Source organism: Lasioglossum baleicum, chromosome 20 (assembly GCF_051020765.1).
Source record: "Lasioglossum baleicum chromosome 20, iyLasBale1, whole genome shotgun sequence".
Taxonomy (NCBI): Eukaryota; Metazoa; Arthropoda; class Insecta; order Hymenoptera; family Halictidae; genus Lasioglossum; species Lasioglossum baleicum.
This window is the reverse complement of record NC_134948.1, coordinates 2,715,122-2,740,002: the sequence shown is the minus strand read 5'-3', so window position 1 is coordinate 2,740,002 and position 24,881 is coordinate 2,715,122. Positions and strand designations below refer to the sequence as shown.

Below are 24,881 nucleotides of genomic sequence, written 5' to 3'. Positions count from 1 at the left end.
TTAGTCAGCGCAGTCAGCCTCTTCGGTTCCCACGATGCAAGACCGACACGTAACCGCGACAGTGCTCGGCATGAAGTGTAATGCTTCCAGCGGATCCAGCGTTTATGGTCGTTACACTTTGGTCGGTTGAAAAATGGACTCGCATTCGTCGAGGAACGGGGCTGGTTATGACACAGGTCGAATCCGAAGTGGCAGCTAATTTTCCATCGGCTGGATGGGGACGGATACATCATTTTGGCGAGTGGACACGCGGTGCTGGCATAATTAATGGGTGATCATAGAAGATCGATGCAGGCGCGTCTAGCCACCGGCAAAGACCGTTTCGCCACTGTGAATTTATTATTATCGCAATGCCGACCGACGACGACGAGGCGCGGTGTAGAAGAAGAGCGAAATGTAAGTGAAGGGAAGGACAAGCCGGTCAATTAATTAACCAGCAGACGGATAGCAGATGGCGCATACCGTACGAACGGACCGCCAAGCCGAGAGAGTGAGCTAAAGGGGACTCTCTCCCTCTCTCTCTCTCTCTCTCTCTCTCTTTCAGTATTCAGAATGGAAAGGAGAAGAGGAATGGGACGATTATGGGCGACGCCGAGCCTTCTTCGTCTCGTTTAGGCATCGACCTTCTTAGCCAACCAGGGGGAGAGGCGATTACTTAATTTAGATTAATTTTACTTCCCCCGTTTCTTGCGCGTCTCCTACACGGTCCAGTTGCTGGGAAGATTCCGAACGAGCTGCCGTCGAACACTTTCCCTTCGAGTCCTCCGGCGATGTCCTTGGAAATTAGCTCTCTCTGTCCTTTTCCGTACATACCCTCTCTAACTAGATCAATCGATATATTCAAGCTATTGTTACATCGCGAAAATAAATCGTAGAACAACGAACCTACAATCGTTTTATAGCCTGAACTTTCCACTTTCGACCCGTCCGAGTTACCTTCGCCAAAAAAATTCTTCCGCTTCGCGATAACTGGCGGAGTGAATTATGGACATTTTGGGGGATTCTGCGAATTCAAGCATCTCCGCAGACTCCAGAAAATTTTTCTCGCAACTCGCGCAGCACTGAGAACGAAGATTGAAGTTTCCCCTTCAAAATGAACCCTCAAAATTTGACCTGCCAATTTTTGTTCCCGAGTTACGGTAGTTTCAGTGAAAAGTGTACTGGGAATGTCCACTTTCTGGGAAGATTCCGAGTGCAGTTTTTACAGGAAAAAGCAACGCTTATGGGGAGTGAAAGTAGAGGGTTTCTGTACGATTTTGTTTTAAGTAGTTGTGGTAGTTTGAAGATCGCCAGTTTCTAACCGAGGCTGTTGCGTTTTTGATCGTCGCTGTGCTGAAATGCAGGGCAAATATTTCGGCGAGGCGCCGAAGAGGTCGCGTACAGCTGATAAGGCAGTGAAAATACATAGACGCGGCGCAGCAACCTTCGGTCTGTTGGTAGTTAAAACTCATAAGTCTTCGCCGTGACTTTACGGAGCCGCGCGGGAAGGCTTCTCGGTCAAACGGCGCGCGCGATAAATCTTAATTCGCACGTTGAAAGCGGCGTTTAGCGTTTCACCGGGTGAGATATGGGCTCCAGACTTGTCTCCCACCTTGCGTGGAAAAGCGAAGAAAGTGGAATGACCTACAGAAGACCCCTTCATTAAACATATTCGTACATAGAATCATTCTCATCTCGCTCAACCGCCCAAATCCCTTCGCCACACCACGCATCGCAATCTTCTTTTCACAATTTTATTATCGTTTTTGTTATATCCCTCGAGCTTACAGTGTTACAGGAAGCTTTCATTAAACATATTCCTGCATGCTTTTCATCTCGCTAATCTTCTTAACAACGATGGCAGCATTTTTAAAAGCTTGCAAATCCGCTGTTTTTAAAATGCTTTAACATTATTAAGACGACACTCGAATTCATCCTTTTTATAGCGGCTTCCGTGATATTCCGTTTACTGTGCTGCAGTGATACCGTTCGTGTAGATTTTTATATTTTGTAATTTTGTTGTATACCAACGATAAGATTCTCTCTAGCATTAGTAATCACTCATGTAATCTAAACGTTTCAGTTCGTCTCTCTATCTTCAGTTCGACATTCCATCTACCATTACTCATCTTTGAACCTCATCCCCATGATTCATCCCTTACTGATCATTAGACCTAAACAACCCCCACTTTACAGAACCCAAAACCTATATCTCCTGCTGATTTCTTCCTCTCGCGAGCATTCCTTTCTCAGTCTTCATTCGCTTCCGATCAGTCTCTTACCGAGTCTTGTCTAGACTACTAAGATCTTTTGTATTACGTCCGTAGTTTGTATTTCGTTTAGAAATTGTACTTAATAAATATACTTATATTGAGTATCCGGAATACAACAATTTTCGTGTCCCGTCGACGAGGAAAAATTCGAAAAGAAAAACATTTTCAAGAAATTAAACGTGGAGATCGACGTTTCGCTCCAGTTTGTTGCGACAGGGAATTTTAATTCCGCGCGAAGATGCGCAGTAAATCGTCTATTTACGTCCCGGAAACGACACTTGGGTTGAATTTTCTTCGACGATCGATTCCCCCGGCGGCGGTGTAATGGTTCTGGAAGGCGGTTCATCATGCTGAACGAGGCGTTATCATAGTTATTACACGGCGCAGAGTGGGTAACGTGTATTTTCGGACTTGTCCAGCGTGAAATGATCATTTAAAGATCCCCCTGCGCGTCTTCATTCCCGTCGATGCACAGTATATATATAGTCCCGGTTTTTTCTCCTCTGATCCGCGATAAGTGAATTATCGGACGGCCAAGCCGCGGCCGTGTACGAACCCGCGGAGGTTTGAAAAATGAAGTTTCGATATCGTCGAACCCGCTAACATCGTAATAATGTTACCAATTTATCGGTAATTAATGCCCGGGCACGAGGCACGCGGCGTTCCCCCGGTTTAATTAAACTTTTCTGTATCACGCGCATCGATCCGATTTGATGTAACGGGACGCCCTGTTGTTATGCGAAATTCTGAGCCTGTGTCTCTGGCCACCTTGTGTCGCCGCGTAAGATAGACCATAGACTCGGATATTTATGCGAACGCCCGCTTTCACGAGCTCACCTCATGAAACTCAAATAGTCTCCGAATTTGCCAGATAAAAGACTGTTCCACCTCGCGTTCACCGGCGAGAATGAAATTTACTCTACAGTCGACGTTTTTCGACTTCTGCGTCCCCTTTTTACTTGTTTCAGTCCACGTGGCTTTTATGTTCATGCATATGCAACATTTTTCAATCCTTTTTCTCGTCCCCGAGAATCCCGACAGCTGATCTCGTCCAAGCGGAGAAAAGCGGGACCCCGAAAAATTTTGTAACTCCGCGGAAAATCGTTGTTTTTAAATTCAAAATTTTCCGTACACTCCCGAGATATCCACGAACAAGCACGCCAAATTTTAAACTTGTACGTGCATTAGTCTTGTTCAAAAAAATTCACGAACATGGCCAACTTTTCGACTTCTGACCAGGTCTTTAAGTCCACGTCAGAGAAGAAGATTTATATCTTCGGCAGAAGTTGTTATTTCTGAGTGAAAAAATTAGCGAGTACTTCCAAGATATTGCTGAACAACGCTGCTTTTCTTTAAATGAATTTGTAAAGTCACCTCCCCGAGAGTCTGCGTCTTGGGAAAGAGTTTTTCTTTTCAAATTTTCAGTTACCTGCACACTTTGATGAACTGGTAAACCTCCCTCTAGGACTGTTGGTCGTAATCAAGTGACATTGTTTCTGGGAATCACGAATTCACCGTGTCTCGAGGAACGCTGGGCCGGGATGCGACCGGGAATCCAGGTAGAAATAACTCACTCGGTTCTCGGAAGGAAAGTAACGACCGAACAGCGTCCTGCCGGAGTACTACGATACCTGTGTCGCAGTCCCTCGTATATTTTTCGAAAAATATACCTGTGGAACCTTTCTTGCGATTTGTAATTCCGTCGCAGGTATGGCTGCGCATTTCAATTAGGATTGGACTATTCGAATGTTTAATAGTGCCGCTTTGAATATTCAAATTCAAACAGTGGTGATTCCTCAAATATTTGAGCGCGCATACATTTCAGTATAATATCTTATCGCTGTTGGTCCTTTGCCAAGTTCCGATTTATTTCCGAGTTGTTTGCGACTTTATTTAGGTGGTATATGTTTCTGAAATTTTATAAAATAATCGCACGCGCGTGGCACCCCCTTAGGGATAATTATTTAAATTTATTCTCCCTTTTGGAAATTTTCGGGGACGGATTTTGTAGCGACTATAAATGCGAAGCAAATTTAATTAGACAGGATTGGGAGTGGGGAAAGTAGAACCTAATTTGGCAGAGTTCGAGGACGATCATACCGAGCGCTATAGCGCGTCACTAGTGCAGGAGGGAACATCCAGAAACCTGTTTGATGGTGTGCGCACGCGAATACGACCCGGCCGGCACGGGTTTACGCGTAAAAGGTGGCTCGTCCTTTGTGTATGCGGTGAGCAGGATCCTGTGGGTATGTTCCCATGCAGGCGCGTCCCAGGGCCGTACTATTCGCCTGTGCACCCACACGGGACTGTTCCTTTGTTCCCTCACTTCGATCATTACATCGATACTCCATCACCAATCTTCGCAAACCACCACTTATATATCTCCCCAATTAAAATTCATTTTTATATCTCCGTCCCTAACATAAACCGACTTCAGATCTTCATATAAACAAATGTAAAATCCTCCAGAAGATATCAACCAATTTTCTGTTATTATTTTAATTGTTTTTAATTCAGGAATTAGTACCCTGTTGAGAGTTTACAAGTTTTTCGAAAAATAAATATGTTCTCCTACGAGTGCGTTGTTTGAACGCCATTTTGCGACGGGAGTTGCGCAACACCGATATCCGCGCAGTTTTATGTAACCGCCGCGCAAACCTAACAAATGAGTTTTCAGGCATAATCGCCCGATACGAGCCGGCGTTTAAGGCACATCGACGATGTGACCGTGAATTCCGAGAAACCCGGGACACTGGTTTCGCCTTTTATATATTTCCGTCCGATTCAGTTTTCTTACTGCATGGCGCGTAACGTGGCGTTCCATCCATTTTCTTTTTGCTTTCTTCGGGTTTGGTCTCGCATTAAGAGCCATCCACGTTGCACGACCACTAGCATTTTGCTGAAATTTGTACAATTCTCGTCCTTTCTGTTTCTCTTCTGTGCTGCAGCTATTCAATTTCTAAACAGCGATCGATACCGGAAAATCTTAGAATGACCCCGTTGGGGTCCAGGGAGCGAGAGTTACATCTGTTGAATCTGTTACATCTGTGAATTAACCTTTTACGTCCTGACGATGCTCACAGTACCGATGTAGTCAAAATGCTGCACGCCCCTACTTATTTCAGTTCTAACTTCTAAACTATTGGGTCGTAACATAAGTTCGTAGAGGTTTCATTTTCGCTTTTGTTCTGAATCAATTTACCTACTTTTTTTTAAAATTTTGTACACCATTCTGAAGTGCTTTTTCCGGTCTACAAGCGTGTTCCAATCGTTATCTTGAATAACGTAGTTCTGAGTAACATAACATAACCTAAAATGGAATTTCCGGGCGGCAAAAATCACCATTTTCGACATATATTGTTTTTCGCTTTTCATCAAGGCCAGAACGCCACCGAAGCAGCTAGAAATATCTGCGCCGTGTATGGAGAGGGCGTCATAGGAGAATCTACTGCACAGAAATGGTTCACCAATTTCAAAAATGGCAATTTTTGTGCCTGGAAGACACACTACGCTCCGGTCGGCCTCCCCCAAGTGCGACGAGGACCGTCTTAAGATACTTTTGAAGGAGGACGGCCGTCAAACGTGCAGGGAGCTGGCCAAGAAAATGGCCCCAGTACTGCTATGAAACTTGCTCAAAAACTTGGAGCATGGGTGAACTCAAAATATTCAATAAAAACGATTAATAAAAAAACCCTACGAGCTTGTGTTACAACCCAATATATTCCAAAGATTTAAAAAAATGTTAGCACATCGATAACTACTATTTTACCAAATTGCACAAAATTGTAGTTCCAAAAAACTCGTCCTTAAACATAAAAAAGTAGCAAGTCCAAGTCTTCCGGCGAGCGATAAAAACGTATTAAAAATTGAAAGCTGCTGGCAGCAGAGAGGCACGAAGGGTTAGGCGTGCATTTTCGTGTCCCGTTCCAATTTCTCGAGCTCGGCTCGTAGGGGATGCTCGTGTCTGGCTGGGTTGGCTTCGGAATGGTGGTGGGAGACCTGGAACAGGAAAGCTGTGGAAAAATATCGGGCATTCCGTTTCTCGGTTGGCCGGCATCGGGTTGTCTTCCAGGGAGAGTCGTGTGAAAAGACCTTTAGGTGCGCGAATCGCCAGGAGCAGCAGCAAGCAAGCAAGCAGTAAGCAGCGGGAGAAGCGGAGACGCACGAGGGCCTTCTTTTCCTTCAGACCTGTACTTCCTCTCTTATGCCGGGTACCCCGACACAAAGCGGCGTTTTCTACGCGGGCTCCGAGCCACGCTGTGCAAGGTCTTCCGTTCGTTCCCCTCTCCCGCCCTTCCCCTTTCTCTCCGCCGCTCCCCTCTCGATCTTTTTCATCGCGGCCCCTCTCTCACTCTCCATACCCTTATACCTCTCTCTCTCTCTTTCTCTTGTTCGTCCATTCTTTCTCAGGCCCTCATCGTGCCCTCTCGTTTGCTCTCACCTTGCTCGCCTCCTATATTCTTTTCGCCTATGCGACCATGTGCACGACCATACAACGGGTGTCGTGAAACCGAGACTCGACCAGACAATACCCACATTACCCACCAGCCCCGGCGATGTTTGTGCTGAGATCACCGAGAATTATGGGCCACTGCGCAAACGGAATGTATACTGCGCCCCTTTGTCCCCGGGAGCGAAATGAACTTTCGTACGGAAGCCACCCGTTTTCGATGCCGGCGACCAGAGAGAATAAGAAAAAGAGATCTATATCGCCGCCTGAATGTAAGAACTAGGTAACTTGAAATTTGGACATTTTGAGTTGTCTACTTCGCATTAGAGAAGAAATCAAGTAGAATTTAATGTAAACACTGGGTAACCTGTCAAAGTAATCTACGACATCTAGTGAGCAGTGTTCAAAGTAGATAAAAAATAAATAAATATAACAGATTTCTATTTATGTGTTATAAATGGGCAACTCGACTTTTTTCTCATTTTTTTTAATCCAAAATGATGTTTTTTCATGTATTGTTCCGCCTAAAATAAAGAAATGTAAGCAGATATTGGCATTATGTTTAAAATAACGGTCTCCCTAACCTTAAAATACTGTTTCATCAATTTCTCTAAAATAACGAATCGTAAGTTACTTACCTAGTTCTTACATTCAGGTGGCGATATAATAACAAAATAGAATAGTATGTACATAGTATGTACATACCTTGGAAAGAAATTCTGGGCATGGAAAGTTCCTACAGCGCACTTGAAAGATTTGAAGACACCTGGAAGGCAAGAAAAGATTTGGTCACGAACGATTTACCATGTAATACAGTTATCAAATCGTACAAGATTAAAGATGACAATATTACTACAATGTTGCTATATTCTGATGTACAACATATAAAACTGAAAGAAATATGATTTTGTAAAATTACAAATCTATTCCTAATAATACCAAAATGACAGAACAACTCGTATTATAGAAAACACGTATCGCACACCATCGCTATCGATAATTATCGATGACTATCGGAAACTATCGATAGTTCTCGACCACGAGCGGCGAATGATCGCCGTCCGTAAGTCAAAAGACACCCCGTATAGAGTTCGGCGCGTCACACAGCGTGGTCTATCGTGTGCCGATACACGAACACAACGTTGGTCGACGAGTGACGGAGCGACGTCTTCGGTGGGGGGAGAGAGAGCGAGCGAGAGCAGGTGGAGGGAGAACGCGGTGAGCGAGCGAGAGAGAGAGTGAGAGAACTCGTGGATGACTGAGGGGAGCGGGTAGAGAGCGTAGTCGGCTGTTGCCGGCTGCGTGTCACCCCTCCCTCGGTTCCCAGTTTCCCTTCGGCCGTCGCGGTCCCCTCGCCCATCGAGTCGCTTCAATCACCCCACGTCCCTGCGGCGGGTCGCCATATTTCCCCCTCTGACCTCTCCGCACCCTCTCTGGCAGCCGTGAGTCGAGTGGTCGGCTTCCCCTCCCCTCCAGCCCCGCACGCCAGTCCCCTCGTTCCCCTTCCCGTCTACTCGGCGGTCTCGCTCGGCTCCCTCCGCGTCCCCTCGGCCCTCCTCGCCTCTCCTCTCCCTCTCGGTGGCGTGCCACGACTCGTGGCGAAGTTTTAGCGTCGCCTACCTCTACTCGTGGCGTGCCTACAACTCTTAGCCGGATCTATTACGCGCAGTTTTCGTGTTCGCGCGACGTTTCATCTTCGTGCTCCGTGTGTCCCCGAGTTTTTGTCGCGCGCGCGCCCGCGTCTCTCCTTTGTTTCCCTCGGCAATCGTGTGTTCTCTCTATCCCCGTTCACTTTCTCTCTCTCTCTCACTCTTACCCTCGGTTCATCGTCGGTTGTTTTGTTTCCCTTCGTGTTTCGCCTGTTCTCTCCACCGCCGCTCTCTCGCCGACCGAAACACAGCAGCGAAACCTTTCCCGCGAGTGGAGAGCAACGACAACAACGATCACGGCGACGAAGAAGAAGAAGAATCAGTTCCGAGGCAACACGCAACGCGTCCGTGCGTACACAGTGTGCCGACCCCGACTGACGCGCAAGAGAGTCCACTCCGTGTCAGCTCCACGCGGCTTCCCACGAGGAGACACCCGGTCCGAACAACAGGAAAACCAAGTGCCGTCGTTCGTCTCGTGATCTGTAACCCTGCGGAGAGACCGGTTCGACGAAACCTAACCTCCAAACCGGCCATCGCCCGCCCCGTGTCAGCCGGCGACTGCGTCCTGCTTCGTTCGCGTTCCCCGAGAGTCGAGATTATCCTCTCCGGTCTGTTCCTTTGGCATCATCGCTGCTGCTGCTGCTGCTTAAACCGCGTATAGTGCGTGCGCGGAAATCATCGATCCCACGCGCCGGAAATCTCCAGTGCCTTCTCTTTCTCTATTTCTCTCTCTCGTTGCCGAGAGAGATCTGTGTTCTTCCTCGTTGTGCAAGTGTGGAGAATACGCGAGTGTGTGAGATACAGCCAGAGAGCTCCATTTTGGATACCTTCTCCGTCTCCAGCCATCTCCAGCCGTCCTACCGTTCCACGGTAAGTACAAGCACCACCACCAACCATTCCAGGGAACCGGTTGCCTCCGCCGGAGACCATCTCCGCGCGAATCCTCTCGAGAGATCGCCCCGCGGCGCTCTTGGCCCGCTCGGGCACGCGCACGGAGCACAAGCCGGCTCCGAGAGCTCCTCTCGTATCCCCGCGCCAGTTTCAAGGGCGCATGTCCACTATACTAACCTCCATTCAAAACCCTGACCCCCATCCTCGTTCGACCCTTTTGTTCTTTTATTTTTCGAAAATTCCATACAATTTTCTCGACCCTCTTTTTCCTCATGTTTCCACGTTTTAAAAAGAGCCGAGACTGTTTGCTAGACCTCGCCTCTAGGTCACGATTACCCGGCGTCTCGAAATCATAATATTTGCGCCCCGACGTGTTTACGTTTGCGCGCCAGAATCCGCGGCAACGACGCGCGCGCCGATTTCTCCGCCCGCCAAAATTCCTCTTCAACCGTCTCGTCGGACGGTTGGACGTTTCTTTTTCTTTTCTCTACGCGTTGTTTGATACCTTTCGTGTTTGTGTTTCCACCCGGGAATTATGAACAGTGAAAGTTGCCGGCAACGTTGCATCATGGACGACCGTAGCTTTTAGTCACGCGGCTGGCTCGCGCGATTTTTGCGCCTTTTCTGGGATTGGGCAACCATGATGGCTCGCACGGGCTTCCTTGGGAAAGGGCTCTCGTTTATGGCAATCTGCAAACACAACGAACATTTGTCTTGGACGGATGAAATGTTTTTCATCAAACTCTCTCAAACACTTCAGCGATTCGAGCAAATTGACTCTGCAATTAAAGAAATTTTCTGATTTCCTTCTGAATACATTTATTTACACTGTACCTACCGATCATGGTGATTGGTATGCTCTATAAAAATATTAAAAATGACAAGAATTAATTTATTTAGTTTCAGCGCGGGTTTTCATTGTAATATTTACAATTCCAAAAAATCTAGAACCGGTCGTGGTAGGTTAGTGTTAATTATGATTTACGTAAAATAAACATTTTCCTGAATCGCAACAAACCGGAATGACACAGACATTCATTTCGCCGCCTGAATGTAAGAACTACGTATGTAACTTACAATTCCTTATTTTAGAGAAATTGATGAAACAGTATTTTAAGGTTATGGTAGGAAGACCGTTATTTTATAAACATAATGCCAATGTCTGCTTACATTTCTTTATTTTAAGTGGAACAATACATGGAAAAACATCATTTTAGATTAAAAAATATTTTTAAAAAGTCGAGTTGCCCATATATATAATATAACATAAATAGAAATCTGTACATATTTATTTTTTTATCTATTTTGAACACTGCTCACTAGATGTCGTAGATTACTTTGATAGGTTTTATCCAGTTTTTTACATTAAATTCTACTTGATTTCTTCTTTAATACGAAGTTGGTGACTCAAAATGTCCAAATTTCTCGTTATGTACCTAGTTCTTACATTCAGGCGGCGATATAGATCTCTTAATATGTTCAATAGGTTGTAAATAATATAAAAGTATTTTTAAGTTCGTCTAATGCTTTCAATGTTTCAAATAGCACCTACCCATGTTTATCATAAACTCGTAAAATCCGCTATCCAGTAATCAATTATAAAACATGGAATATTTTGTTGAAAACGATGCGCAAAATTATATAACGAGCCGATATCGCGTGATTACGAGTATAAAAGGTGCCCACCGCGATTTCTCGAGGGGAAATATATATATATTTTTTCCTCGGGATCTCGTGTAACCGTGTGCGAGCACCCGTCGCACAATTAACGTGTTTAATTACGTCGGAACACGTCGGAGCGTACACTCTTACTCACCTTCGCGTTCCTAGAAACTCTGTAAAATGTGTGGAAATGTAAGCGCGCCCGCGGAAATCGCATTCAATGGAACCGCGTGTATCAGTTCCGTGACTCGGACTTAATTACTTCTTCGTCTCTCGGTGCCCCCCTGGTGTATATCAAGTGAAATTGTAATCTCGAGAGCAGGCCCTATTCAGACATTTCTCCGAGCCCATTAGTCATCTTATTAAGGGGTATCAACTATGTTTATTAATTAGCCTCGATCGTCTCGGTATGATCCGAGGTGGTGACCCACTAAATTGTTCCTGGTTGAGTATCTACGATCCAGGCTGGTGTCTGACAAATTAAGAAATTGCTATTCTTCAAGGAAATTCGAACCGATCCAACTACCTCGAACACGTGTTCACGACAGGGTAGGAAAAATTCAAATATTCGAGAAGGAGGTTCAAAATATTTAATGTTCACGCTGGTATGTAAAAACTAGGTGCTGAAAGAGTTAGTAAAATATTGATTCAAATGTTTAAAGATTCAAACTGGTATTGTTCAAATGTTCGAGAAGGAGGTTCAAAATATTTAATGTTCACGCTGGTATGTAAAAACTAAGTGCTGAAAGAGTTAGTAAAATATTGATTCAAATGTTCAAAGATTCAAACTGGTATTGTTCAAATGTTCGAGAAGGAGGTTCAAAATATTTAATGTTCACTCTGGTATGTAAAAACTAAGTGCTGAAAGAGTTAGTAAAATATTGATTCAAATGTTCAAAGATTCAAACTGGTATTGTTCAAATGTTCGAGAAGGAGGTTGAAAATATTTAATGTTCACGCTGGTATGTAAAAAGTAAGTGCTGAAAGAGTTAGTAAAATATTGATTCAAATGTTCAAAGATTCAAACTGGTATTGTTCAAATGTTCGAGAAGGAGGTTGAAAATATTTAATGTTCACTCTGGTATGTAAAAACTAAGTGCTGAAACAGTTAGTAAAATATTCAAATGTTCAAAGATTCAAACTGGTATTGTTCAAATGTTCGAGAAGGAGGTTCAAAATATTTAATGTTCACTCTGGTATGTAAAAACGAAGTGCTGAAAAGAGTTACTAAAATATTTATTCAAATGTTCAAAGATTCAAACTGGTATTGTTCAAATGTTCGAGAAGGAGGTTGAAAATATTTAATGTTCACGCTGGTATGTAAAAAGTAAGTGCTGAAAGAGTTAGTAAAATATTGATTCAAATGTTCAAAGATTCAAACTGGTATTGTTCAAATGTTCGAGAAGGAGGTTGAAAATATTTAATGTTCACTCTGGTATGTAAAAACTAAGTGCTGAAACAGTTAGTAAAATATTCAAATGTTCAAAGATTCAAACTGGTATTGTTCAAATGTTCGAGAAGGAGGTTCAAAATATTTAATGTTCACTCTGGTATGTAAAAACGAAGTGCTGAAAAGAGTTACTAAAATATTTATTCAAATGTTCAAAGATTCAAACTGGTATTGTTCAAATGTTCGAGAAGGAGGTTGAAAATATTTAATGTTCACGCTGGTATGTAAAAACTAAGTGCTGAAACAGTTAGTAAAATATTCAAATGTTCAAAGATTCAAACTACATAGTATTTAAGAGTTCAAAGGTTCGATGGGTGAAGAGTTCAAGCTAGTATCTCAAAGTTCAGGGGCTCAATGGTTCCAGCAAGCATGTAAAAGTTCAGAAGTTGAAGCTAGCATGTGAAAGTTCAAAGGTTCAAGCTGTTGTTTAAAAATGCAACGATTCGAGCCAGCACTCAAAAGTTCAGAGGTTCAATCTAGCATCTGGAAATTCAATTGTTCAAACCAGTGAAAGTGTTCAACCAAGATCGAACAATTCGACTAAATCCTACGGTTCAACCATGAACACATTCTCGACCCAATCCGTAATTAGTACAGCAGCGACACGCGCGTGTTTCGATAAGGTTATCGACCAGTTTCCCCGAATTACTTGATAAAAGAAATATTGGCGTATTTCGGGCTGATTTTATGTCCGAGCGGTGGTTCATGCTGTTCGAGGGTAGCGGGTGGGGGACAGTCGGAGGTTTATTTGCAGCGTTAATAGCGACGTGTTTGTACAAAGGAACTTTGTTGGTCGAGCTCACGATAGCCGGGCACTCGGTGGGCGTAAAAATGCCGGCCGTTCTATGAACGTATAGTTTACACGGCTTTATCGTAATACGGCCGACCGAGAAATGACTGCTCGTCTGGTTCCTCGAACCCGACGAGGCTCGCGTGTGTACAGCGAGAGAGAACACAGTCGCGAATGGGTCCAATACCCTCGCACGTGGTGCTGCCGATACGTGGGTGAAAAGTATCGATCAGACATAGGCCGAACCAAGATATTTTTGTACCGGTGAACGTACTGGGTGATCGGAAAGCATTCGATGACACCGTCCCGCTAATTATTAGCCGGGTAATCGGCTCCGGACTTCGATCGCCTCGCGCCAAAATTCTCACCGGTCCACAAAGCATGCCAAACATTCTGGAAGACCTTTCCTGCTCCTAAAATTAGAAAAGAATTACTTTAAAAAAATTTTACAATATAATCCCGCGTTTTTACCACGATATTTATATGAAAATTATTGACCGTCGCGTACAAGTAGGGTTGCCAGATCTTCTATATTTGTTACGAGTCTTCTATATTTGAACTTGATCTCCTATATCATATGTGAATTTTCAAATATCATTGTTTGAATAAAATAGTTTAAAATGTGCCTCTTTTATTTGAACTCCTATATTTTGAGCCTATCTCATTAATTGCAGTTTTCACTACTGCTTCTATATTTGGATAAAACATTTCTGGCAACCCCTATTCATAATAATTATTTACCGTCTTATACACTCTATATAAATTCTTGAAATTTCACGGAAATTCCTACCGGCACTAAAAAATGTCCCACTCGACAGTTGTTCGATTTTTTAGTGACTAAACATGTACTATTTTGTGACTTACGTATTTAGTATCTTCATTGTATACCACTGTGTACAATGAGTCACCAAAAATGGCACCTGATCGCTGCCCAAACAAACCAGGACAAATAAAGATAAAAGCATCGTCGATCCCATTGCGGTATCTCGACAGTCGATTTTCTTTGTTTCTTTCTGCTCAAACAACAGAAGATTACATCACGTCTGACATTGTTCAAATTTCCCCTCTCCGGGCACCGGGATCAACAAATATTGGATCAGTACCATCGCTGGCTGCAACACCTGTTAGCGGCTGCGCTCATTAACTTCCCCGAGATCGTGAGAATCGGTTCTTGTGTGGGCACGCCTGCCTGCCTGCCTGCCTGCTTGTGCTGTTCCCCTCGATCCCCGAGCATGAATCATAGTCTTCCCGCGATCGGAGAACGTGTGCGTGATCGAGCAGGATCGACACGTACGGCCTTCTTTATTTTGTTAACATCGCCCGGCATGCCGACTCTCGACTCGGTACCTAACTATATTTAGAGCATTACACGTGGACCTGATTTTTTCGTGACATCATATTCCCCACTTTGGATCTTCACGGTTGTCCAAATAGTGGGGACTCGGTTCGTGAGAATTGTTTGTGTCCGTAATTCATTTGTAAATGTCTTTGTCCACGAAAAAGTCGTCAAACATCGTCATACGATGTGCCACAGTGGGAAACATTCTAAAACGTGATTAAGTCTTTTTTAACAATATGTATGTGATTCTCCTAAATGATTATTAACAGAACTACTGAGGTTAAGACGAAGCTGGTTCTACGAAAACCAGTCAGAATGATTGATCTTGATTTTGATTAATTTATTACTATCATATAAAAGGAATATGGGGCCGAATATGTCTTTGAAAATATTATGTATTATTTTGTGGTAATCTTCAAGCTTTTTTTATTATTGTTTTTCGCAATTCCGTCCAAATGCATCTTTTTAACATATTTTTTACACATCATTTACTAAACTAATTCTTCTAGCCTTACAGAGAAATTGAAGTCGTTTGGTCCGTTCATGAAAAAGTTGTTCCGATTTAAAGTGTGTGGAATCAGTTATGCTCCTTACTGTATGTTACGTTACATCGCAGCTACGTTTATGTTTACGTTGTGACGCCAAAATAATGAACGATTTCGGGTTCGGTAAACAAATTATTGAATACTTTTCCACTTAGGGAAGTATGTACTTGTCAAAATGACTGGTATTGGCATAAGTAGCCATGATACAAAATTATTTCGATTCTGAATAAATGAAACAAAAATAAAATTCATTATATTACTCCTTCAGTTATCGCTGTAAAAGTCATTACGTACATCATCCCGGGAAAAGAACTGCAACATGAAGTAGGAATTTTAAAATGAAATTGTAAAACCAGTCATTTTGACTGGTCTGGTAATTCTAGTCTTAAACAATGTAGCTCGTCTTCAAAGCAAGTGCTACAGTAACAAACACGATCAAACCAGAGTTGGGCAGGAATTAATTACATGAGTAATTAATCACATCTTCAATTACAATTACATGTAATTGTAATTGTATTTCTGCAATTCCAATTCCAATGACATGTAATTGTAACTGTAATTGTTAGTAGCAGTTACAAGTAATTGCAGCTACCAGCTACAATTACTTGTAAGTCTTGTAACTGCTACTAACAATTACAGTTACAATTACATGTAATTGGAATTGGAATTGCAATTACTTTCGCTCAACCAGTAATTGTAATTGCGGACCACAATTACAATTACAGTGATTCGTCAAGTAATTGCAATTCCAATTACAATTACATGTAATTGTAATTGTATTTCTGCAATTCCAATTCCAATGACATGTAATTGTAACTGTAATTGTTAGTAGCAGTTACAAGTAATTGTAGCTACCAGCTACAATTACTTGTAAGTCTTGTAACTGCTACTAACAATTACAGTTACAATTACAGTGATTCGTCAAGTAATTGCAATTCCAATTACAATTACATGTAATTGTAATTGTAATTGTATTTCTGCAATTCCAAATTACAGTAATTGGCAAGTAATTGTAACTGTAATTGAAATTACATTTTGCCCAACTCTGGATCAAACTATATACATATGTTGAAAAAATGAATGATCGAACTCTCGCGAACTGAATGTTCCATCCATGCTCAAGCTTTCGCGGCGATCAGGCCAGCCAATAAATTTTCGATTGTAATCGAACAGCGGGACGGTGTTGTTTCTTTCTGTTTTGATTGAAAATGAAAGCGTCGGCTGTGTTGCGGGCCCCTGCAATCTCGCCGCGAGAGAAGATGTGCGAGAAGTCGGTCTCGCCGGCAAGAACGACGCCATTGTCAATAGAAACTGGCTTTGAACCGGCAATCAGAGCGTACCTTCCTGTAAACTAAACATGCTATGTACTCCGAGTCTGTTGTGCTTCGCGGCACCAACAGTATACCAGCCGCAGCAACGTTACTCTGTACGTAACATTTTCCTCGAGCATTAGATGCCTCGCCATTTTCACGTCCTTCGAGCTGCTTCGAAAAATCCTACTCGTCAATTAAAATTGTTGCACACAATGTACGTTCCCTCGTACACACTTTCCATTTCGTATATCAATTTCTCTTTTGCTGGCCTGTTTGGCAATCTTTTTACACGAACGATGATCAATTAAGTTTCGAATTATTCCTTTAGGAAACGTTCAGCATCGTATTCGTGGCATTTATCTGATTCAAACGAGTCCAAACACGATGCGGCTTGGATCACGTTGACCTGTTCAAATCGTGTACGTCTATTATCCGAACTATCTGTTCGGACACGATTTGCACAAGCGCTCGTGCTTCACAGTGTGCCATGCTTGTACTGATTTCAATCAGAAAAACATCACGATTATGATACAGGACAAATTTCTAAATCCCCCATGAAAAGTCCCGAGAAGTATTTTTCTATTTCTCACACAGGCAATTTATTACAGTGCCGGTCGATGGACGGGTGTCATCGGCTCGTCCACAGCTATTTACAACGAGCGTGCAGGAATAATTACCACGTTTTTATTTTTTAATGATTTCACAAGAGCCTGAAAACGCGTTTAAGCGACACCTAACCGGTTTTCAGGGGGGTTTTCAATGATTTACGATCGAGTGTTTGCGAACGTTTGGTGCAATTGAGCTAAAGAGGGCAGAACTGTATAAGCCGTTTCATAAGTGGCCGTCAATCTATTAACTCGGCGGTGTCACCAGTGGGAAGAGTAACGACCGGTCCGATGAAATATTAGACGCAGAATATTCCGCTGGCGGTCGCGAGTGGCTAGGCTGGTTGCTCGTCTTCTTTGTGGGCAGAGTTCCCGGGTGTGTGTAGACCCGTTCGGAACCGGTTTCCGAGACGGTTTTGCGAGCCGTACAAACAGTCTCGCAAAAAAAAAAAGGAGGCGGCGTGGTCGCGCGAGCTCGCGGAGCGACATCGGAACAGGTGGCCCCTTGCGTCACCGGTGAAAATAACTTTCCATTTCACGAAAGTATTCGAGCAAGTATTCCCGGCTTGGCGGGGGGGAAACAACGTGCCCTCGGGGGAGCTGCCGCGGTATCATCGTTATTCGTATCACGAGTCAAATTACAGAGATATCGGGCCGGGGATATGGCGTGCCGCCGCAAAACGCAACGGGAATCCGCGGAGATATGGAGTCGCGGACGGAACGGGACGATTAGAATGCCGAGGAGAGAGACCAGCCGTTGATGAAAGTTGAGGTGGACTGCCGGGATAGGGTAAACCGTGGATCAGGGGCAGATTATATTCCGGGGGATGTCTTCAAAATCCCAGGGGTACATTTTTGACTCGACGTCGTCCATCAGATAAAAATTACTGGAAACAGACATTATCTGAGAGACAGTTCTCTACAGGTCACTTAAAAAATCGTGGTACTCTGGACGAACGTAACTGGGGTCCAGGGTTGGGCAATAATTAATTACATGAGTATTTGATTACATCTTCAATTACATGTGCAAAAGTGGACTATAATTACAATAAGAAAACGGTTAAATGGTCCGAAACATAAAAATTAGTGGTTTAAAAGAATAATTACACTGAAGTAATCGTTAGACTCGATTACAATTACTGTAATCGTGTTAAGTAATTGCAATTACTCCTTACACAATTACTGGTTGAGCCGAAGTAATTGCAATTACCAATTACAATTACATTTTATTTCTGCAATTCCAAGTACATGATTTTAATGCAATTACAAGTAATTGTAATTGGCAGTTGTAATTACTTAACGCCAAAATGGCACTAAAACTGACAAACAAACAAACAAGAAAGCGAGCTAATAAAAACGTGGTAAAAAAGATTAGATACCTACTCAATGGAAATGTCTAAAAAGATGAAAGAAAAAGCATATTATATTATGCGACTCCAACTTTGAAATGAGGGTCATTTTGAAAAGTAATGGTAATCGTTTTCGCGAAAAATCAAATAGTTAGCTACAAATAAATATTTCCTAACATATGCTTTTTGTTTGTTCTTTCTAGACATTTCCATCGAGTAGGTATCTAATTAATGTTGTAATTGCAACTACCAATTGCAACTACTTGTAATTGTAAGTGAAATTACATTTTGCCCAACTCTGCTGGGGTCTTAGAAAATTGTTGGCTGCTGAAAGAAATTGCAGAGAAGTATCATGAAAGCTAAAACAAGTTGTATAGACTTCAACAAAAGCTGCGTAACGCAGTACGAAAATTGCGGAGCCCTGTAAAAATTGTAGGATCTAGAAAAAATACGGAATCCAAAAAAAAAAAAGAATCAACTATCGTAGAGATTGGAAATATTGTAGTCTGGGAAACAATATAAAAAAAAATGTATACCTTGGGTAAATGTTGGGTATAGAAAGAATTGCAGAAGCTCTGGAAAAACTAGATAGACTAAACAAAAAAAAGAATAATTGCTGTATCTCCCAAAGTTTGTAGCTGCAGCAAAAAAATGGTACAGCTTCCAACATGAATCGTAGGATCTAGAAAACAAATGGTAAAGCTTTCAACACGAATTAACAGGTGTAGAAAAAAATTGTACAGTTCAGAAGAAGACTATACAGCTTGAGTAACAAATCGTGTACGCATTTTAATTTGCAGAACGTTAGGGAAAAGAATCGCAGCGACCGTGTTGGTACACTTTAATCGGCAAACAGAAGCAGAGTGGTGGGGAGCGGCGGCGGCGGGGGGCGTGGTAATTAAATAAACTATCAGTTTATTCAGCGGTTGCGGTTTTCGATAATACAACACCGATCCCCGTTGCCCGGGATTAATTTATTTTCCCCTCCATCTTTGTTCCATTTAATCACATTGGGTCGTTGACGTTTATTCGTAGGAAAAAAGGGGGAAGGGAATTTTCGATACGGCTCTCTCCGATAAATTGGATCCCGTTGATGATTGAAACGCGGGTTCAAATATTTATTGCGCGTACACGCGCGTTTGCTATTTCGCCTCTCGATCCTGTCGATATTCGGCACAGGCAACAAGCAGCGTTGTAAACTCACGGTCCATCGAGTTTCGATCTCTGCGTTACGCCGTGTTTTACATTAATTTGCATGACGGACCTGTTTGTATATTTTCTATTATTCCCCTCCCCCCTATTTACGTATTCCTGATATTGATCAAATTAATTTGCGATTGTCGCGTCGTTGATCCGAAAATGGATTTTCAGTGATGAACAGACTGCAGAGATTTGGTTAATTCTGTTGCGGAAAGTGGTGGAGGAAGTTTTTAAAAATATTTATCTTGTTTAGTAGAGACGTAGAAGGTTTTCGACGGGGATTCATAGTTCACTAATGGCGATTTCAAAACGTCGTCGGTCGTTTATGCTGCAAATAAATTACACGTTCACGGCGGGTAAGTGGTTCTGATTCTCCTTGCGGTTTGCGCAGCAGAAGAACCGCGTACGACACTAGTTGCTTCTTCCGTCATGGTCGCGGAACTTCCACAATATAATCTGTCACGACCTTTCTCTCTTCCCACATGGGAGGTTTCTCTCGGTTTTCACTTTATCCGCCTCGTATGACGTATCGAAGCTCGCAGAACTTCTACTCGAAATTGCGTCGATTGCTCACTGACAATTTTTTTCCTGCTTGCTACTCTCCAATTAATTGTCTTACTTCGCTTTGGAATCAGAGTCGGCTTCTCCCACTCGTACCATCAAAAATTAAACAATTGCGCAGAACCCTTACGACCAATTTTTGAACACCATTTTTTATCCATCGAGACCAATAAATAAATAATCTCGAGAAGGGGTTGAAAAGATTATAAATACCAGGAAAACATTCTGCAGCCATAGACACTACCATCTTCTTTAATATTTTCGATCTTCTATATTTTCAATTTACAGAAGCCATGAAACAAAATAAACTCCAGTACTTTGTCACCGGTTCAATTAACTGTCTTACTTCGCTTTGGAGAATCAGAGTCGGCTTCTCCCACTCGTACCATCAAAAATTAAACAATTGCGCAGAACCCAGTTGACCAATTTTTGAACATAATTGTTTATCCATCGAGACCAATAAACAAAAATTTTGAGGAGGGGTTGAAGAGAATTATAAATACCAGGAAAACATTCTGCAGCCATAGACACTACCATCTTCTTTAATATTTTCGATCTTCTATATTTTTAATTTTACAGAAGCCATAAAACAAAATAAACTCCAGTACTTTGTCACCGGTTCAATTAACTGTCTTACTTCGCTTTGGAGAATCAGAGTCGGCTTCTCCCACTTGTACCGTCAAAAATTAAACAATTGCGCAGAACCCAGTTGACCAATTTTTGAACACCATTTTTTATCCATCGAGACCAATAAATAAATAATCTCGAGAAGGGGTTGAAAAGATTATAAATACCAGGAAAACATTCTGCAGCCATAGACACTACCATCTTCTTTAATATTTTCGATCTTCTATATTTTTAATTTTACAGAAGCCATAAAACAAAATAAACTCCAGTACTTTGTCACCGGTTCAATTAACTGTCTTACTTCGCTTTGGAGAATCAGAGTCGGCTTCTCCCACTCGTACCATCAAAAATTAAACAATTGCGCAGAACCCAGTTGACCAATTTTTGAACATAATGTTTTATCCATCGAGACCAATAAACAAAAATTTTGAGGAGGGGTTGAAGAGAATTATAAAGACCAGGAAAACATTTTGCAGCCATGGACACTACCATCTTCTTTAATATTTTTGATCTTCTATATTTTTAATTTTACAGAAGCCCCCCATAAAACAAAATAAACTCCAGTGCTTTGTCACCGGTTGTCAATATATCGCGCCACGGTCCAAGCAATTTGCTTTTTAATAGCCGGCTCGATTTTAATTCCTTCCGCTCGAAAACGTGAGATATGGGTTCTAATGATGATTATTACTGTTTCTTTCCCGCGTCGAAAACGGTCCAGCAGATGAGTCCATTATTCACCGGAAGTAATTGCACCTATTGGAATAATCGTTCCGGAGCCATTTGGAATTTCTTGAAAATTGATACCGGCTACTGATAAGGCTTCCCCCCCCCCCCTCGCGACAAGCGGGAGAGAGACCGTTTCCCGCAACATTAAATATTTATAGCGGACCCGCACGCTTGTGTAATTCACCGCCCACGTGGTGGAAAAAAAAATTTCACAACTCGACGCATATTTATATTCCGCGATCTGGATCCCTTCCAGCTTATGTTCCACTGATATTGCGTTGGTTATCGCGTGTGGGAAGGAACGCCCAAAATTTTTCTCTCCTTCCGATGTGGATTCCAAAGTGTGTCGAGTCACACTGACATATATCCAAAAATAATTTTCTTTTATTAGTCGATAATTTTAAATATAGACAGTTTCAACAAGTTTTATCAATTCTTTTATCAATTCTACTCTACAATAATCTTTATTTCCTTCCTTAATTGCTGGTTGTAGAAATAATATAATAGTTTCAACAACGTTTATCAATTCTTTTATTAGTTCTATTCTACAGTAATCTTTATTTCCTTCCTTAATTACTGATTGTAGCAATAATGTAATTAATTGTCTAAATGGAAAATGAAATAAAGCTGAGTGAGAGATCCGTGTCCACAATATTGGAAATTATTTAACCGAGACTCGCGTTTGGAAAAATGTACAAGTCGTCCCCGGGGTTCGTTTATTTTCATCGTTATTAATGCCATGGCGGTTTCCGGTGTCTCGTCGGGTTATTACGAAAACAACGAGCGCGATCATGGTTACGTACCTTTAGCTGGAGAGCTAAGATTCCTTGGACGCGGTTCTTGTTTTCAGGAACGCTTCGGTTTATTGGAAACCGAAGGCAAAACAAACAATGCCGCACGGCGAAATGTGTCGCCGGAGAGCACTGTTTCTCCCGATAGATAACGACACCGATAAGATACTGTCGGCGATTTTTCTGTATTTTTAGCGACCGAGCCGGAGCGAAAGTCTCGTTAAGAATGTTTGCCCGCGGTTTACCTTTGCCACCGCGACGTTACCTTGTCAATTAGCGGAGAAAAATTACTTTCAATGGAGAAAAATACGATAGCCCGCTCGTACGCTACTTCTTCTCCCGATTTGTTCACCTTGCCCCTCTCTCTTATCCGAATTGGTGGCGTCGACTGTCCACTGTCGACTTTTTCTTAAAAAATGGGGAAGATAATGATTTGAAACAAGAATTATCAAGAAAACTACTACCACAAATCGTTGATTAGTACAGCTAGTAAATTGCAACCTAATTAATGGTTCGGCAAGTTTGCTTGAATTTTGTGACCAGCCCCTAGAAGCACAAAACATCGTACAGCCATTCATTTGGTATTAAAAGGAGATCCAATCTGTTTTTAATATTCAAATGTACGTACAATATTTACTTTTCATTAAGTAAGAAATATTTTTATTCAAATATGCAGGAAATATGTATATTAGGAGAAAAATATTTGTTTCCAAATGTGAAATGAATTTTTATTTAATATTGGGAATATATATATCGAATATTTTGACTGATGAATTTTCCGATGAGGGAGAATTGGGGCCAAGTTGGGAAAGTTGTTTCCGCGGGAAATGTTTCTGGAAGACGCGGCGGCTGCACGCTGTCATATCGAGGCACATAATTTTCAGTATCGATCAGCCGGCTCCGAACGAAGCTGATGTAATTAATTAATTTCCCGCGACGTGAATTACGAGCTCTCTATTCAGCGTTCGATCGCCGAGAAAATAGAGCTGGCGCGGCTCGAACGCGAGCTGGCTTCTAAGCCTCCAATTTTAAGTCCTCTACCTGCCGAGGACTTTCGAACTGACACTCGTCTGCCTCCGGTTTCCCATTAACTTCAAAAAAATTCCCGGGAACATGAAAATCTTCGAAAATTCGAAAATAACAAGTTTACAACATTTTCATTTATCTCTATGTGGGAGATTTCTAATATAATATCGTTGTAGAAGATCTTAAACCGGTGCAACTCAAAGAGCATTGAACAAACAAAATTTTGACGCTCGCCTAATACAATAAATCAATATTCGTGTTGCAAAGGAACGATTCGCTTTTTCTTTTATAAACAACTTGAATGTTAAGGTTTTGTTTCTGCATACTGGGTTTTTTAAATGTAAATGGAGCAAATCAATCAACACTCGATACAACTTTGAAAACTATTTTCATCCACAAGCTTCCGTTCTTGTGATACTCCATTTTTTCACTCCAAGTTTTCATCTTAATCACATTTTTGCGGATTTATCGCAAAAGCTATGCAAATGTGCTTCGCGGGAAATGATCCTGCAGACTCGCCAGAGCAAAATGATATCCATTTCTGCGGCATTGTGAATGTATAAACATAGTTAAAACTCAGCTGAATAATTTCGCGGACGCTGATGCGCGCCGAAAAATGTAAAAATTTCTTGTACCGTGTAATTAATATAAAATATGAATATATTGACTTCGTTGGAAGTCGACCGTATACGTGATCACCGGTAAACGAATGAGCCGCACGAATTATAATAAAATTTCTGCATGCCGCAACAGATGAACAAGTTCGATATTATTAAATAAATACATGGCCAACGTATTATTGGAACGGACAGCCGTAACCAGAATCGGTGTCCTCGTTAATTTTGCTTTCTTGTAACTGTAATGTAAAACAACTGTTCATTAATTATATATGATACAATATTTTATTATGCAAGTGCAAATAATACGACACAATGCAATTCAACTCGTGGGTTCTGCTGTCGACATTTCCTTCGCGTGCCCGTTTATGTATTTATTGCAGTCACATTATCATAAATAAATGCATAAATGTAACCAGAGGAAAAATCCAGTTTTTCACATTTTACCAAGTTTTTTCAAAATCGTGTAAGGAATTTTTGCGAGGGTTGCGAAATTTGATAAAACGGTGGAGTCCTTGACTTTCCTCCGGCCGAACACTTTCCCTCGTTCGAGGTTTCGCGCGGACGAACGAGGCGGCTTAAAACGTAATTAATACCGCGGAGGCTGAGATAGCACGCGGCTATAGTATCCCACATAATTTTCGAAGGCCCAGCCGGAAACAATGTTGCGCCGATTTCATTAACGAGCGCTATTAACAAACGTCGATGCGGTTCGCGCTTCGCCGGGATTAAAATCGGTTGCCACGGCGCCAGAATCCACCCCCCTGCCCGTAAATAAATCCATAGTCGAATTCTCAACGCGAACATTATTCCCGGCGTTTAACCCCAAATTCATCCCTCGACATTGCCTAAAAAATTTTTCTTTGACATTTTTTCCCATTTTACCACGAGACAACATAGAGCGTGTACGTTTACTATTTCCATATATTGTTTAACATATTTTTGTTTTTCTTAATCTCTTAACAATATTTCTGTTTTTTTCCAAAATTACAATAACATATTTAATTTACAGACGCGATTAAAATAAATCTTGAAAAA

The 24,881-nt window shown here is 42.0% G+C and overlaps 1 protein-coding gene across 19 annotated transcripts in view; it reads left to right on the top strand.

Moving 5' to 3' along the window:
* The window catches only part of Heph (polypyrimidine tract-binding protein 1 heph), a 478,446-nt gene that overhangs the window by 100,935 nt on the left and 352,630 nt on the right, over positions 1–24,881 (top strand). For 10 of the 19 annotated variants that reach the window (XM_076444545.1, XM_076444565.1, XM_076444558.1 and 7 more), the window contains exon 1: positions 9,082–9,221. The exons of 7 other annotated variants lie outside the window; for them this stretch is intronic. The gene's annotated coding sequence lies outside the window, so the exon portion shown is untranslated. Of the gene's footprint in view, positions 1–9,081; positions 9,222–24,881 lie in introns of those variants that run through there. 2 more of the 19 variants (XM_076444564.1, XM_076444561.1) reach the window with 2 other exon arrangements.